This window comes from Hylobates moloch, unplaced genomic scaffold (assembly GCF_009828535.3).
Source record: "Hylobates moloch isolate HMO894 unplaced genomic scaffold, HMol_V3 SCAFFOLD_11, whole genome shotgun sequence".
NCBI lineage: Eukaryota > Metazoa > Chordata > Mammalia > Primates > Hylobatidae > Hylobates > Hylobates moloch.
The window spans coordinates 36460123-36477412 of record NW_026652286.1 but is presented as its reverse complement, the minus strand read 5'-3'; positions in this window follow the sequence as shown (position 1 = coordinate 36477412).

The following is a 17290-nucleotide window of genomic DNA, read 5'->3' as shown; positions in this document are numbered from 1 at the left end:
CCTACCCTTGTCTTAACTGGAGCCAGAATGCCCCTGCAAAGTAGGTACTTAGTGTCAGGTGAAGTGCTGGGCTTTGTAACTTATGTTTTCTCACAAACAGACGGCATTTCTTTTTTATTTTATAATTGAGGAAAGAACCCTCAGTGAGGCCAGGTAAGTAACTTGCCCATGGTCACAAAGCATGTAAAAGGCACAGTTGAAATTTCAATAAAAATGGTCTCATTTGAGTCCAGTGTGCTTCTCATCACACTCAGCTTCACCATCCCCCATCCTTTCTCCTCTTATCTCTCATTACCAGCTACCCACAAGATACAGTGAAAAAAATACATGAAATCTTACAAGCGTGGGCACCAATATCCTTACCATTTTTGAGGCATCTTAGTTTTCATGCTGTGCCCACATTGGGGGCAAATGAGCCAACTCCGTTAAGAAACAAAGCCATTGGGGTGTGTTAGTCCAGGTAAGGCTGTAAAAGACAGCTTTTACTTTGTCAGATCATGTCTGGCATCAGAAATGTAAGTCCTATGGAGAGTGCCTGAACTCTGGCCCAAGGTCAAAATTCAGAGCACCAGACTCCAGGGTAGAGGCCCATGTTCAGGAATATCTGTGCCTAGCTCATAATGATAATGAAAATCATAGCAATAGAAACCACTAAGTTTCTATGAATTAAACACCCCTTATGCACTACTTCTCAGTGTCACCTTTCTCTTATTGCAGCAACTGTTGCAATGACCAGTTCTGCGTGGGTGTCTTAGTCCATTTCATACTGCTATAGCAGAATACCCAAGACTGGGTAATTTATAATGAACAGAATTTATTGGCTTACAGTTGTGGAGTCTGGAAAGCCCAAGATCAAAGTGCCAGCATCTTGTCAGGACCTTCTTGCTAGCATCACATGACAGGAAGTAAGGGGATGAGAGAGAGCAAGAGGGGGCTGAACTCATCCTTGTATAATGGTATAAACGGCACCCCAAGAGTAGAGCTTTTGTAGCCTAATTGCCTCTTGAGAATATTACAATGACAATTAAATTTCAATGTGAGTTTTTGGAGGGACAAACATTCAGACCATAGCAATGGGCTTTAATCAATTTTATACAGGTACAACTTAAGTTTCTCACCTGATATGTTCATGTACTGCTTGCCTCTTACCCTGGGACTTCTCTGTTCATGCCATTGTAAAACCCCACTCTGCATCACACAAGTGGAATATAGAAGTGCAAGAATGTTAACATCCCATAAAATAAAATACTGGCCAATGAAAGATAAAAGCCATTGAATACATTCTTCCCCCATTCTCTCCTCTGATAGTCCTGAAACACAGCTTGTGTGGTCTAAGAGCTCTCAGAGATGACACCATGATGAAGCATTATGGGATCACCTCAATTAGTTATAGCCAGAATTTGGTGGCTACAGTGTGCTCAGGCTGGAGAGTGTCTGAGCATGGGTAAGGCTAGTCCCTGGATTAGGGTATCTCTAGGACAAGAAGTCTCTATCAAAGTGTTGATGGCCTCAGTTTCAATAGTGATGATAAGTTGGATTATTAGGTTAAGCTGGGATCCAAGGTAAATTGCTTCAGTACCAAAAACGTGTTGGCCTACATGCTCTACTTTCTGAAGATATTGGGCTATTAACTTTCATATATGTAAAATCAGCTGTGAACAGAACGTGACCTAGGAATGCTACCTTCCTGCTCTGGGATATATTCCCTTTGGCTGGTCCCAGAGTTGAGCTGTTTAGCTAATCAAGAGATTTCTAGACCAATGGCTAGTGGAATATCAGATCCAAAAGGTGTATTTTTGGATAATCGTATATCAGCACTTGAGCAAAAACTCCCACATGGCCTTTGAAATCCCAGGCAAAATCAAATCAGGATAGAACCTCACGTGTGCTAACATTCATCCTCACCATGACTTTCATCCTGAGCCTGGACTTCATCGCTCATGTCCAGAGAGGTGCTACATGCTAATATTTGAATGACCAAGGAGTGGTCTAACCTAGGGTTTTTTTTTTCTACCTGTGCTGACTGCATGTCCCTCTTCTCTCAACTTTAGCAATGATTCTACTAAGTTGTTGCAAAGGGAGTGTGGCAGAGACAATGCTAGTGTGGGAACACAAGAATACTGAATGCTGCTTGGAGGTAGAGCAATCTGACCCATGTCAGGCTGTGTCAAGCACTGAGATCTGGGATTCTTTGTCACTTGAATTCAGCTCACTAACACATGCATACATATACACATATGCACATATATACGACTATATGGTCATTCTTCAGTATGGGGATTTGTTCCAGGACCTCCCAAGGGTATCAAAATCCACAGATGCTCAAGTTCCTGTACTAAGATGGCATAGTGTTTGCATCCTCCTGTATGTTTTACCTCATCTCAAGATTCTTAGAATACCCAATACAATGTAAATGCTATGTAAATAATTGTTATACTCTATCGTTTAGGGAATAATGACAAGAAAAAAGTCTTTACATGTTCAGTATAGATGCAACCATTGATTTCTTAAATATCTTTGGCCAAGCACAGTGGCTCACACCAGTAATCTCAACATTTTGAGAGGCCAAGGCAGGAGGATCACTTGAGGCCAGGAATGTGGGACCAGCCTGGGCAACATAGTGAGACCTCATCTCTATTGATGTATATATGTAATATATACATAATAAAGATATTTTTGACTCAGGGTTGGTTGAATCCACAGATGAGGACCCGACAGACATGGAGAGCTGACTGTACATACATCTACTTGTATGCATATACGCATATATATACCTATATGTGTGTGTTTATCAACACTAGAGGGTAGATAACTTTATTCTCAAGCATGGCACCCCAGGCACTGGCTCACCTTAGGGCCTTTGCACACGCTGCTCTCTCTGCCTGAACCCTCAGTCTGGCTTGCTACCTTTTTTTCCTTCAGGTTGTTGCTCAGATGTCAGGTTCTCAGGAACATATCCCTTGACCACCTTATAAAATTGCTCACCCCCAGCATCTATCCCCTTTCCCTACTTTATAAAATTTCACAGCACTTCTAACATGCCATATACATAAATACATACACACACACACACATATATATAAAACTTGTTTATTATCTGTTTCCCTTCAACATACAAGCCCCAAGAAAACAGGGGTGTTCATTTATGTAGTTCCTTCCTCCATCCCTGCACCATAAGCAATGCCTTGCACATAGTAGATGCTCAATAGATATTTATTAAATGAATTCATGAACCCCTTTTACAGAGACAGTCCCAGAGGGGGTAGTTAGACTCAGAGCTAGTAAGTGACAAAGATTTCAATCCCAGGAATTTCTGCTTCAAAGCATTGCTATTTTCTGCTCTGACATTAGGCTTCAAGTATGTGCCGAGTAGCCACGGGGTGGTTGTAATGGATGATGCAACCCTGAGGAGAATATTTACTGTCCCACACCAGGCACAAATGAGCTGACTCTGTCCCAGTGGCCATGCTCTGTCTGCGGTGTTTCTGTTCTGCCCACAAAGGCATTTACATTGTCAGCAACATCTGTGGTCTTCAAAATTACTTCACCTGTCTGTGGATCAAACACCTTCAGCTTCCTATCTGTAAATATTGCCTTTGAGGTTTTAAAGCTAAGCTTAAATTCTGCCAGGCTGGAGGGGAGGTAGGTCAGGTGTTCCATGACCTTGTTGGCAATAGTCACACACACTTCTCATTGGCCAGTTGATGGTGCCCCCCTTTTCCCAGATGACACCTGCCCCAGAGGAGAGAACTTGTGATGAGCTACTAACATTTGGCTGATAAGGATTTGAACGGCCACATTCACCTTCACTTGGAGCCATAAATCTTTCCACAGAAGGGATGGAGCTTTGCCTTTATTCAGTGGGGGCTTTAAATAATGTTGATGCGTGAATCCCACGCCTGAAAATTCGGATTAAATTGGTGTGGGCATCATGATTTAAAAAATATCCTCAGGAGACTGTAAGTGTGTAACCCAGGTTGAGAATGCTGCTTAGATCGTCTGTAGAATCTCTCAAAAAAAGTCACGTCTTATTCTTGAATTTTCCTGCTTCCTCACCCCACGTCCTGCTAGTACCTGAAGATGCTATAGCCTTAGTTTTGTGGCAGAATTCCAATAACTTTTCCAGCTGCCTTTCTTGCTGCAAACAATAGCAATTCTGGGGAGAAGCAGGTTCTTTCCATTTACCGTGTGTGCCTCAGTTTTCTTATTACAAGTCCCAGGAGACCCAAGTTAACATTGACTTTCTACTGGCAGCCACTTCCTTAGATGGTGGCTGAAGGCGTTTCCATGACAAACCTTTGTTTCACTACCCCATTCTGCACATGCAGAAACGGAGGACACCGTGCTTGTCACATGCTGAGGCTTGTGTGGCTGTCCTGGCCCGGTGCCTTTGAGGGCAGAAATTATGTCACGTTTTTTACCTTGTATCTCTAGGGCACAGTATGTCTTTAGTAGATGCTCTAGAAGTATTTCTTCATAAGTGAATGAATGCATGAACTAATGAATGAATCCCAGTGTGGCACAATGGTGGGAATCCAGTAGGTGGTGCTCAAAAATCCACATGGCAGTTAGATGGCAGGTTGCAGGGGATAATGTTGCCAGCAAGATATGCTGAGCCCTCAGCACTCAAAATTATTCGACTGGGAGTTTGCATTAGGGGCCAATATAGGCACAGACATGGGGCTAAAGAGAGTGTCTGGAATAGGGGCTTGCTAGAAGGAGCTGGGGTTCATGGTTCCAAGATGTAGCTGCAATCTGGCTATGGTTGGGAGCAACACATCCTAAGGGTGTCAGAGAAGGCTTCGTTTGGAGCCGTTCGTGGTTTGGGGCTGAGGCAGGGGAATTGATCAGGGACCTGGGGTAGTGCTGGCTTTAGAGTGAGGAATCCACGGGCCCAGGAGCTGGGAACTGCTGCCAACGGAGGCAGGGCAGATGCCGTAATGAAAAAGACATACAGTCCATTTAAGAGACAGCTAGTTAGTGAAGAAATTGCTCTGGAAGTAGAATGTTTCTGAGGTGGATGCAGAATCTATGAGCTTTAACTATAGATCACATCATGTTTTCAAACACATTTTCCTGTGTTGACGATTTCACTTATTCTGCAGATTGTGCCTGATTCAAGAGCCATAATTCCTGCCAAGGAGACTCGGGTGGTGTCATTTGGGCTCCCAAATTGGGTTTGTGTATTGCAGCTAAATGGCCATCTCTTAGTTTCAGAGAGATACCATTTGAAGATGTACCATCAGCACTGCCACCGTGACAGATGAGAAGCCCCTCATCTGGTAGGGCCTTCCCCAGGCAGGGCTGGCTGCACACCTGGTAGGCCCCATCTGCCCCTGCTGGTGATGTCATCTTGTGTGTGGCCTTCTGCTCTGGGGATGGCAGGCGAGTGCCTGGGGTAGCTGGTGTGCTGAGGACCCAGGCAGAAAGAGTCCAGAATGTGAGGGTCACATCTTATATCTAGGACGGTTGCCTCCAAGGTTCCCCTAACCACAGCAAAAGGCAGAAGCACTGAGATACCCCCAAACACCCAGACTGACCTCCCAGGGATCTTGGCTATCAGCGTGGGGCAGTGCACCTGCAGGGATGGGGAGCCTGGATGGATCAGGCTTTGTGAGGTCACAAGAGTAGACAGGCACAGACAAGCTGCAGTGCAGTGTTATGAGTGTACATGGGAATATGGAGTAGCTTGGGATGTTTCCCCAACTGATACGACTTCCCTCTGTATCCCAGGGTTTCTGAGACTAGACTGAGCCACCAGATTCCTAGAGAACCCATAACTCAATGTCATTAGGCAGAGGACCTATTTTGTTTTTTTTGGTAATAAGGGGATTTGTTAAATGGGACTCCACCTATTTTCTTGGAATTGGAAGAACCAAGGTTGAAATCTATAGGTGCTATATATCTGCATATTCCTAAATGGGACCAATGGATCCATTCTTTCAGGTCATCACTCCAGCACTACCAGTCTGTAAATAGCAGGAGATACAAGTTCTTTTGGGCTGTGAATTGCTAACAAAGAGGCAGAGTACTGTGACTTCTCTTCCTTTTGGGAGAGGAGAGAAGGAATGTTCTATACTCTGCCCCCAGTCAAATGAATGGGTCTCCAAGAAAACAGTGGGGCCCTAGGAAATGGGTGACTGCTGTCTCATGCCCTGAGTGGATTCCTGCTAGGACACTGGGGCACCAGAGCTATCTGTGTTCACAGGAGAAGGGAGGCGGGTAGTGGAGGGAGAAGAGGTGCAGCTCCTACTGCCCTGTTTGGTGTGGTAAAGAAGTGGAGGTCCAGTGGGTCAAGAGGATTCTGAGAAGGCAGCTTGGCTGGTGCTACCTTCCCAACACCTCACCCAAGAGATTGTGGGGTGTGTCACCGCAGGCAGGAGAGGAGAGGGAGCAAACTTGGTCACGTGCCTGCCTCTCAGAGGGTGCTGGCTCCAGGAAGGTGCACAGCAGCACGAGTTGGCAAGAGACACTGGCCGCTTCCCCCAGTGCTTCTCCCAGCCCTGACTCAATGGGAAAGGAGGGCGGCGAGAAGGTGGAGGAGGAGTGGAAGAATGGCCACATTCCCCTTCTGCCTGCAGGTATCCTGGGCCAGAGGGCAGGTCTGAGCTAGGGAAGGGGAAGGATATGAGATTGAATGCTTTGAACTAGATTCCATAAGACTGGATTAAACAAAAATTATAACCCAAAGTGACCAGATGGCTCTAGTTTCTGCCTAAGATGTTATTAAGAGATTGGAGAGGTAGATTCAAAAGGTTGAAGGCAGTGGTTGGAGAAAAACGAAACCCTTTCACTAAATTAAGAACATTTTCCGTATTGGTTCTATGTGGGAGTTTTCCTACCGCGATCAGGAGGAAACTCTGAAACAAGAAAAGGGCCCTGCTTGCCTCTTGCCCAGGGGCCGTTGCCCTCTGCTTGTGCACCCGTTGTCCCTTTCAATCCACTGTGGCCAGAGCTACAGGCTGGCTTCACTGAAAACAGCCCTAACCCAGGGTCTCTTAGGAAGGAAAGCCCTGGCTCAGGCCCTTCATCTCAGAAGGGACACAGAGGCAGCCACAAGACTCCTCTGGCTGTCCGTCCAGCATAGCACCCAGGTGGAGGCAGACAGGCATCTGCATAGATTCTAGTACAGGAAGGAGAGGTCAGTCAGACCCCGGGGAGACTGTGGAGGGAGGCTTGCCTTAGGAGTTCAGAGGGTAGCTAATGGGGCTTCCAGGTACCCTCTAGAAAAATATGTCCAGAACTGGAGACTAGGGGCCTGAGATTGCGCAAAATTGATGAGATTTTGGAGCCTTGGTCATGGCCCCAGCTTTCTCCCTGCCCCTTACCTCCTGCCAACTTCCCTCTAATCAGGAGCAATAATAGCCTTAAAGGGCAAGGGCCTGTGGGCTTGTGTTTGGGGATGTAAGAAAGGAGGAGAGTACATGAACACCTCTGCAGCTGGGCTTTCCAGGAGGGGCACCCAGCTTAGGGGGGTGGGTGGAGCCCCTGAGGCCTGAGATTTCTGGCCTGGGACTGGCCACGGATGGGAGTGGCACAGTCAGGTGCCCCTGGACTCTGGAATAACCACCATGACCTGATGATGACGATAACAAGTTTAACTATTGAGTGCCGGGTACTAATCATCACCGCTGTCTGCCGAGACTCCTACTGTTATCTCCATTTCATAGATGAAGAAAACCCTCAGAGAGGCTGCCACATGATGCAAATCCAGAGCCCATGCTCTCTGTCTTCTTTTTCTTTTTGTTTACCTCTTTCTCTCTCCTCCTCCTTACCCATATTACCCCACCCATCTTCCCCGCAACCTTGATTAACGACCTGGGATAGATCCTTCTACATTTTTCTCCATACATATAGTCCACTCCATCAGAAATGGGTTGTACAGTATAGACATTTTTTCTTATGATATCTCACAGAAATTCTCCAACTGACCTCATAAAGCCCCTCCAAATCAATTAGATTGCTATTTTCAGAGGTCATCTGATATTTCACCATAGGGGTATATCATAAATTCTTCCCCATCCCTCCATGGTAGGTGGTCATTTTTTGTTTGTTTTTCTTTTACCACTACCAACAATGCAGCAATAAATATTGTTATATTTGTCTCAGTTGACCACAATTTTTATCTCTAGAGGATAGATTTCCAAATATGAAGTTTTGGATAGTTTTACTTGAAACAGATATTGCCAAATTGATTTCCAAAAAGGCTGTAGCAATTCACATTTCCACCAGCAATGCATGAGTGTACCTCTTTCCCACATCTGCACCAGCCATTACACTCACTTTGATTTTGTTAGTTTGGTGAGTGTGAAGTGGTATCTAATTGTTTATTTTGGTTTTCAATTTCTTGACCATGAAGGAGTTCTAACATCATTTTATATACTTGCCAGAATTTAATTCATCTTGTTTTTTGCCTATTTATTTGCTTGTCTAGTTAATTTTGGGTTGCCTTTCTTCTTAAGAATATTTATTTTATAGATATTAATACTTTATGTGCTATTTGTATCACAAATACTTCCTTCCAAATCTGTTATTTTGTCTATGGGTTTCAATTATAATACTTTTTACCATATAAAAGTTACAAATTTTTGTATTTCAAAAATTTCTTGTTTGTATTAATGTCCTTTTTCTTAAGAAGGTCTACCCAACACCTAGATTCTATATGCAGTCTCTAAGAACTCTTTTCTATGGCTTTTATAATTATTGTTATTTTTTACATAAAAGTTTTTGACCCAGTTTGACATTTATTTTTGTACAGAGTATAAGGGCTCAACTTATTTTCCAAATGGATAGACAGTTGTGCCAGTCTAAGTGTCAGGGAGAGCTGAGAAGGTCAACAAGAGCTGACACCTGAATTCTCTAGCTGATGGTTCAAGAGAGAACTGGGGGGAAGAGGTGAAAGGTGATTCAGACACACGAGAGCCCTTGCCTCTACCCCCACTGCCCTGCAAAGAGGTGCTTGGTCCAGGACTCAGAGATGAGCGAGGCAAGGGATGTCTCTATTGGAGGAGAAGGGGTCAATAAGTACATCCTACTAAAGTATCATCTTTGTCATACTTTTAAATTCTCATGATAGGATCTGTTTCTGGATTCTCTATTCTGTTCCATTGGTCTATTAGCCCATTCCTAGTCCACTGACAGTGTGTGTATGAATGTGTGTGTTTCACAAAAATTAGATTACTGTGGCTTTATAGATTAATTCCAATGTCTTTAGTGTTTCCCAGTTGAGAAAAATGTTTGCTGGTGGGTTTTGATAAAAAGACTTTTCTATTTATGTAACTTCCTCCTTTTGTTTCTCTTTCTTCTTTTTCTTTCTTTAAGTCTTTATTGGGAAAATCCCAGATTTTATTAAATGACTTTTCAGCATCTACTTATATAATCCTATGGTTATCTTTTAATATTTTGGCATAGTGGACGACTTTGATAGATTTCCTCATATTGAAACAACTTTCCATTCCTCAAGTAATGCTTTCTTAGTCATTGTAACATTTTTTGGTTACATTGGTTTCTATTCATTAATATTTTATTGATAATTTCTGTATTTATATTCATCTGTAAGACTGGTCTCTATATCTGTGCCGTCATTACTAACTTTTACTACTAACCTTATATAAACTTCATAAGATAAATTGATTTTCTTCTCATTTTTAATGTGATTTGGAATATTTTTAACATCAGAAATTATCTGTTTTTCAAAGGTTAGATAGAATTCAGGTGTTAAACCACCTGGTCCTAGCTCTTTTTTAATGCAAGTTCTTCAAAGCCTTTCCAATTTTTTTCTCATGGTCACCCAGGATTTTGATTTCTTCTTGGGTCAATTTAGGTAAATTTGTATTTTACTAAAAAATTGTGCACTTTCCCAGGGTTTTCAAAAGTAGTGTTATCTACTCGTATATGCTGTTCTCTTACAATTTTTTTTTATCCTTGCTCTTAACTACTGTCCAGACTGTTATCCTTCTGAAGCTTAAGCGAACCTAGCTATGCTCAGAGTTGTCAAATGTCTGAGATGCAACTGTTCAGACCCAGGGTTGAAACAAAGGGTTGACACAAGGAGTTTATACAAGGAATTATTGGGGGATGCTTTGGCTATTCATAGACAAAGGATTGTTTGATATCAGGCTAGCAGGGAGAGCTAAGAAAGTCAAGAGCTGAGACCTGAATTATCTTGCTGATGGTTCAAGAGAGAACTAGGGAGAAGAGGTGAAAGGTGATTGACAAATGAGAGCCCTTGCCTGTACCCCCACTGCCCTGCAAAGAGGTGCTTGGTCCAGGACTCAGAGATGAGCGAGGCAAGGGATGTCTCCATTGGAAGAGAAGGGGTCTATAAGTACATCTCCAACAAAGGCTTCTAAAACTTGAGTGGTTTCATTATGGCCTTTGTTCCCATGAAGACCAACATGGGAGATAGAAAATTATACAAGTGTCAGCTTAAACACATTTACTTCTTTCTCAAATGGCAATTCTCAGCATGTCATAGAGGCACTGGTTAACTCAGTAGGGTAACAAAATGGGTCATAGGAGCTCAGTCATGCTTAAAATTTTATGAAGATCCATTAGCTCTAATACGAGGAAACCACAGATGCTATTGGTTGGTATACTTTGGTGAGTTAAAAATAAGTAAGACTTTTTATTCGGGTGATTAACCCTTGAGGCAGAACTTGTATTTTATTCCTCTTCCTACCCCCACAGGGCCTGCTGTATTAAATACTTAGAACCAAGGCTGTAAAGATATGAAACTTGTTTATTTTGGGGTATCGAACCCCTCAGCAAACTAGTTCTAATTGAACTTTCAGTATGGGATGCCTCAAAGTAACAAAGGTTCATGGTGTGTTTTTGTTTGTTTGTGTGTTTTTCAAAATAAGAGAGGCCTTCTGTCTCTCTCCTTCCTGGGCTCAGCTCTATTAGCAGTCATCCTAAGCCCTTTGTGACCCAACGTCTTCTAGGGTGGTGTCAGAAACTTCTGGCTTTACGTGCATTTGTCCCTGTTCTGTCTCACCCTATCCCTCCTCCGCAGAGCAGGCAACCTGTCCTTACGACGGAGCAGAGCTGAAGACCATTCTGACTGGCAAACACCAACTAAGGTTTTCTTACTGAACTAGTCTTGAGTGCTTGAATTTCTCTTCCCTTACCATCAGTTTTCTCACAGGAAGCTTTTCAGCATTTTGTGTAAAAAGCCTTCTGTGTGGCTAGCCCCATCGTTCTAATAGATTGAGTAAGAATATGAGCTGCTAACATTAATCAAATACTATATTTCAGGTACAGTACTGTGTTAAGCACTTAATAGAATTTAATTGATTCAATTCTCAAAATAACCTCATCAGTCAGTGTTTTTTTTCTAGAAGGAGTCTCACTCTGTCACCCAGGCAGTCGCACTATCTCGGCACACTACAACATCTGCCTCCGGGGTTCAAGCAATTCTCCTGCTTCAGCCTCCAGAGTAGCTGGGACTGTAGGCATGCGCCACCATGCCCGACTAATTTTTGTATTTTTAGTAGAGACAGGGTTTTGTCATGTTGGGCAGGCTGGTCTTGAACTCCTGACCTCAGGTGATCCGCCTGCCTCAGCCTCCCAAATTGCTGGGATTACAGGTGTGAGCCACTGCAGCTGGCCAAGGTTCTTTTGATTGCAAATTACAGAAACTCCACCCAAAACCTGCTTAAGTATGCATTTGTCTGCACTAGACATTTACTATTTTCATAATCAGGAAAACATTTAAAAGGGGTTCATATAGCATTCACCACATTGTTTCTTATAATCAGTGAAGACTCTTGTCCCATAGGCTGATCTCCTCAAGGGCAGGGACTATCTTATGGGCCTCCAAAGCCCCTTCCTTGCCTTTTCAGTTTGTGCTCAAGGATATATGTAAAGTGGATTGAATTGATGCGTCTCGTAAGGGAGGCTTTTTGCAGTTCCAATTCTTCCAGAAGGCAGATGATAATAAGAAAGTAGTTTACACTTGAGCCAATACATGATTTTTCAGGACAAGCCATGTAACCTCAAATGGATGTAATAATCCCAGGTTATTGTGAAGCTCAAATGAGTTAGAGCCTCTTGTGAGCTGTAAAACCCTGTACACCTGGCAGTTGGTAATGACTTGGGTTTATAGAGCCTTCTCATTTCTGAAGCCTCTATCCAAGGTGAGTCATGTCTATTTCTAAATTTTCTAAGAACCATCATTCTCTCTTGATGAAAAAAACTGGTGGAAGGGAGCAAGAAACTGAGAACATCAATTTAGAACACGATTATTAATAGCCTGCCATGTGCATACTCCAGACCCACATATCCTACTGTCAGATTCTTCTGACATTTCATCTGGACATCTCAAAGGGCCCCCAAACTCAGTAGGTTTAAGACAATGAGTTCAGGCTCTTGCCTGCCAAACTGGTTCTCTTGAAGGGTTCTCTAGACCATTGAATGTGCCTCTTTCTGTCCTCTTCAGGTTCCATATTCAAGCCCGTGCTATGATCTATCTACTCTACCTCCTAAATGCCTCTGAAATTTATTCTTCTCTCCGTCTTCACTGCCATGAGCCTAGTCCAAGCTACCACCATTCCTACCTGCTACCTCATCTACCCATGGATTGGGTTTGCCTTCATCCTATCAACTCTATTTAGCCATCAAATACAACTGATCCTGTCATCTGCCTACTTAAAACTTTTCAGTGGCTTCCCTCACTCGGAAGAGAAGGACTCTATATTTAACAAAGCATAAAGAGGCCCTGTATGGGACAGTACCAGCCACCTTCCACCCCCATCTTTCCCCTAGTGTCCCTTCACTCCTCTGGCTCCCCACAATGAGCTTTCCTACAGGCCCTCTCACTGCCACTCCATGGACTATTTATGCAGAATGGAAGGACATGCCTCTATCCTCCAGTCATGCCTTCTCATGTGCACGTCAGCTTAAGTGTCATTTCCTCAGAATCCACCTCTCACTTCCCTGACCAGTTTAATCTGCCTTTTATACCCTGTCAGGATTCTGTGTGTTCCCCCCCCCTTTTTTGTGATGGGGTCTTGCTCTGTCACCAAGGCTGGAGTGCAGTGGTGCAATCTCAGGTCACTGCAGCCTCCGCCTCCCGGGTTCAAGCAATTCTCCCACCTCAGCCTCCTGAGTAGCTGAGATTACAGGCACATACCACCATGCCCAGCTAATTTTTGCATTTTTAGTAGAGGCAGGGTTTCACCATGTGGCCAGGCTGGTCTCGAACTCCTGACCTCAGGTGATCCACCCAGCTTGGCCTCCATATGTCCCTTTCTTAGTACTTTCTACAGTTGCACTTTTACATTATTTAATTATTTGATTAGTATTTTTCTTTTCCACCAGACTCTAAGCTCCATGAGGGCAATGACTGTGTCTCTCTTCATGCATGGTTGTGTCCCCAACATACAGCACATAGTTAGAAGATGGATGCATATATGTCGAATGAACGAATGAAAGAATGAACATGTGCAGGCATGTCAGGCACTGTGCTAGAAGCTGGGGATACAAAGACAAATCAAGTAATGTCTCTGCCTTTAAGCCTCTCATCGCCTAGCAGGAAGGACAGTATAGGTAAATAAATGATTTCAAGAGATCTGTGGAGACTCTGCAAAGAACTGTTGAATGCAGATAAATATAAAGGAAATAAAAACAAGCTCAATCATACCAATGTCAGAAAAACTACCTTGTGCATAGACACATAAAAAACCCTGGCTATATATACATGTATCACAGACAGAAAAACTGATTCCACAGCACATTCCGAAATACCCTTAGGGATAATAACAGCACCCTTATGCACAAGCCAGCATACCACCCTGCACTCACATGCTTCATGCCTGCCCCCCCCCCCACACACACACACACACTCTCTCTCTCTCTCTCTCTCAGGGCAAAGCTGATATTGATCTTCTTTTATTTACAGAGGGGCGGGAGTCCCAAGATTTTAAGGATGGGTCAATGTGGGAGCAGAGTCCCAGGGAACGATTATTCTGCAGCCAGACCAAGTGTTCAGTCCCAAGGGGAAGGGGCCTGGCAAGGCCAACAGGGATTCCAGGCCCAGACCTAGCAATGTTGTGGCCCCAGTAGAGATGCATTGTTAACCAGGAACTGCAGTGGATGGTCCTCCCTATGCTTACCTGGTTCCATGTCTGGAAATCTCCAAGTCAGGGTTACTCTGAAACTCAGAGGCTGAGTTTAGGGTAAGAAGAACTGGTCCAAATCCTCACTCGCTGGGAAGAAGGCAGCCAAGCATGGTCATGCCATTCCCTTCCTCCCTTCCTTTGGTTTGCCTGCTCTCCTCTAGGTGCTGGAGTGGGTACTGGAACACAGGAAGGAAGCAAAATCACTGCTGTCACAGAGCTCAGTCTGGTAGAGCAGATGACCAATTACAGAAGGGCACAGAGGGGGCGCCAGCCTCACCCTGGAGGCTCAGGGACACTTTCAGAGGAGGTAACTTTTAAGCTGAACCCCAAAGGACTAGATAGCGTTAGCTGGGTGATCCTGATTGGGTAGATCTGCAGCAGGGGGCTCCCAAATCTGCATCTTACAAACACCAGTGACCCCAGCTGGAGATGCAGGTAGGGGTGGATCACATGCCGAGAAACCCTGGGGTGGAGGGGATTAGGACCAGTCAGGGGAAACAGGGGAGGAGGCTGCAATGATAATTGAGGTGTGTAGGAGGTGATCTTCTTTTAAATTCTAGACATGTCGGTGGGAAGGAGAGCCACACCGCGTCTCTTCATACAGACTGCAGAAGGGGACACTCTCCCAGAGGGCAGGTCCGAGGACCAGAGACTCAGGCTCTGAGCTGAGCTTTGTCCATGAGGGGATGGACACCCTGTGAAGGATTAACCTTTGTATATTTCCCCTTGAACTATGAGGAAGCTTTATAAAGCATGCATGAATGGAAAACGTGGCCTGCTCCCACATCTGTGATTTGCCTTTGCTACCACTAACATGTCAGAGAGGTCTGGTCTACCTGACAGCCTTGTGCGGTGGAGGCATGGAGAATTAAAGTGAGGCAGCTGGCCTATTCTAGCCTCAGCTGGTGGATGAGGCAGCATCGTGGAGAGAGCTGAGGGAAGATTGGGGGCAGATGTGAGACAGATCCCCTCACTGCCAAGAGATACCAGGTGAAGGGAAGTGACCATGTTCTAAGTATATGCCTTTCTGTCTCTCAATCCTCATAGCCAGTCATTCACCATGCTTGATAATTTATCTCCTCACCTTCCTTTACTATTACTTTAAGTCAGACCTAAGTCGTCTTTCTAGCTGACATGTCATTCTTTTATCCTTTTCAGTTCAGAAAACTCCTGTTCACCCATAAAAGCCCAGGTTATAATGACCACCTCTTCTCTGTGGCATTCTCAGACTATCCCAGCCCAGATTTCTCTCTCTCTCTGTCTCTCACTCACTCACACACACACTCACACACACACACAGAATATACCTATATTCTATATGAAAAACAACACTGGTCCTCAAGTCTGAAGACGTAGATACGAATTTGAATTATTTCACTTTCACTTAGTAGCTCTGAGAACTTGGGCAAGTTATTGATCTCATCTGAACCTCTTCCTTTCCTCATCTATAAAATATGGGTAGTTACTATTTATCTCATGAGCTATATTGTAAGACTTGATAAATGTCAAAGCATGTAGAATATAAATGCACATCACAGACATTCAGTTGTGGAATTTCTTTTACTTCTGATCACATTGTACACTGAGGAGCTGCCATTTTCCCAAGACATCCTTTCAGATAGTAAGCACCTTACAGCAGACTCTCTGTGCCCATACCGGCTACAAAGAACATTGAATAATTCTATGAATTGTTTTCCCTGAAAAAAGGTAAAACCTTTTTGATTTGCTGGCTAATTTTTTTTTGTATTTTTAGTAGAGACGGGGTTTCACCGTGGTCTCGATCTCCTGACCTCGTGATCCACCCGCCTCGGCCTCCCAAAGTGCTGGGATTACAAGCGTGAGCCACCGCGCCCGGCCTGGTTGGAATCTTTTTGTTCAGCATCCTCGGTTTGGCCAATTGGCCGAAGTTTCAAGCAGAGGAAAGGAGTTTCTGCTCTTCCTCGTGCTCGTCACTCCTGGTGGTTTTCCTTGAACCATAAATCATGACATTGCATTCTGAGCCTCCCTGGCCACAGTTCTTGGGTGTGGGCACTCAGGCCTCAGTGTGTATGGCATGCATCCAGAGCTCTGGGCATCCTGCCCTCTGCTCAGTCTTTCCTCAGACCTGCCTTTCCCCATCCTCATCCCCCTGCCCCCAGCCCTGGGTGTCTTGATGTTAACACTGAAGGATAAATGCAGTCCTATATTTCAAAGTCATCACGCAGATCTGATTAATTTTGGAAATGAACAAGAAGAAGATTCATCACAAACTTTCAGGTATGAGCAGCAATAAACAAAACCAGAGCATGGAGCGCTATTTATTTATCAAAACAGTAAATTGAAGGGAAATGGGCTATTTATTTTGTACGATGTCTTCTACAGAAATAATTGGCTCATTAATCACCATGGTCACATTTGGAAGGGCAGGCTCGCTAGGGAATTGAAGCAGGGGGTGGTGCTTACAGCCCTGGCAGCACATGGAGCTACAGGAAGTTGGTTCCCAGAGGGGTTTTCCTGTGGATTCTGCAGCAAGTGCGTAGGCAGTCAGGTAGCTGGGAGGTAGCAGGTTATGGTGGTTAAGACCACAGATGATTGGCAGCAGGGGGCTTGAGTACAAATTCTGGCTACTACTCGCTAGCTGTGGGCAAACTATTTAACCTCTGTGTCTCAGTCTCTTCTTCTGTAAAATGATGTTAGTACTGGAACCACCTTGTAGGATAACATGCATTTAAGTGAGTTGATAGGGCACTGGTATATTACTGGGCCAGGTTTGGCACTTCTATAGGTGTTAGTTGTCATTGCTCCTTTGGTCCAGGTAGAACTTCAGGGTGGGACACTTTGGTATCAATGGAAGCTTCCAGCATAAAGTTATTGTGGAGTTCCCAGGGTCCAGAATGGAGGCAGAATAGTATAGAAGAGGATAAAAGGGAAGGCTCTACAGTCAGCCTCCCTGGGTTCAAATCCAGCCTCTGCTAGTTATATGTCCTTATCGAATGATTTGGCCTTTCTGTGCCTTAGTTTTCTCAACTGTAAAACAGGGTGCTAATAATAGTGCTATGTGATACGGTTATTGAATATTAAATGAGAAAATAGAAGTACTCACCTCAGTGCCTGGCCATAGAAGTCATCGATTAGTTGATGTTATCGTTTTTAGGATCTTCTTACACACCACTCATAATCCAGTGAGCTCA